Below are 996 nucleotides of genomic sequence, written 5' to 3'. Positions count from 1 at the left end.
GCGCCGCGGCCTGTGTGCAAATCAAATCTTCAACCCGACTTCAATGTGCGCATATGCGACAGTTTCGACGCAAGCTCTTCGGCTGTGCTTCGAGAACTCGACGAGAGCAATCGATTCGTCCAAAAATCAGCCGAATCGACTTCGATTTGATCGAGCTAGAGAATTCTCAAGTTTGGTCAGGACCACCCAAAACCAGTGGTTGAATTCCACACAGGCCGCGGCGCTGCGCCTCGTCGTCCTCCGCCGCGACTTCGCCGCCGCCGTCGCGAGCCACGCGAAGTGGGACGGCGACGCGCACGCGGCCCTCCTCGCGGCGCACGTCGAGGCCCTCGCGGGCCAGCTCGAGGCGGTCCGCGCGGCGGACCCGGGCGCCGTCGCCGTGCTGCCCGTGGACTGCCTCTACGCGCCGGCCGGCGGCGCGGCCGCGCGGCGCGCGGCGCTCGACGCGCTCGCCGCGTTCCTCGGCGCGACCAACTCGAGCTGCTGCGAGTGCCTCGCGTTCTGGCGCGACGCGGCGGACCGCCGCGGCGACGCGGCGAGCGCCGCGGCGCGGCGGGCCGCCGCGGCCGTCGCGCGGGCCCGGGGCGCGGCCTGGGGCCCCTTCGCGCCGGCGCGGAACGCGACCTGGACCTACCTCGTCGGCGGCGCGTGCCGGTGAGTCGTCCTAGGTCGCCGCGCGCCGCGCGAGCATGGCCTCGGCCGCGTCCCAGATCGCGGCGAAGGCCGGGGCCGCCGCGTCCATGACGGCGTAGTGGTCCGCGCCGGGGACCTCGACGTAGGCCGCGGCGCGGCCCGGGGGCGCCGCGGCGCGCGCCGCGGCGGCGAACGCGCGCGACAGGTCCGGCGGGACGTCGTCGTCCGCGTCGCCCGTCGCCACGAGGAGGTCGGACCGGGCGAGGAGCGGCGCCAGGCCGGACCGCGTCGGGCACGCGGCCGCGTAGGCGCCCGGCGCGTCGGCGGGCGCCGCGCGCATGAACCGCGCCGCGGCTCGCCCTC

The sequence above is a fragment of the Aureococcus anophagefferens genome (genome assembly GCF_000186865.1).
Source record: "Aureococcus anophagefferens unplaced genomic scaffold AURANscaffold_462, whole genome shotgun sequence".
In the NCBI taxonomy this organism is placed as follows: Eukaryota; class Pelagophyceae; order Pelagomonadales; family Pelagomonadaceae; genus Aureococcus; species Aureococcus anophagefferens.
The sequence above is the reverse complement of the archived record's forward strand: the minus strand, read 5'-3'. Positions refer to the sequence as shown.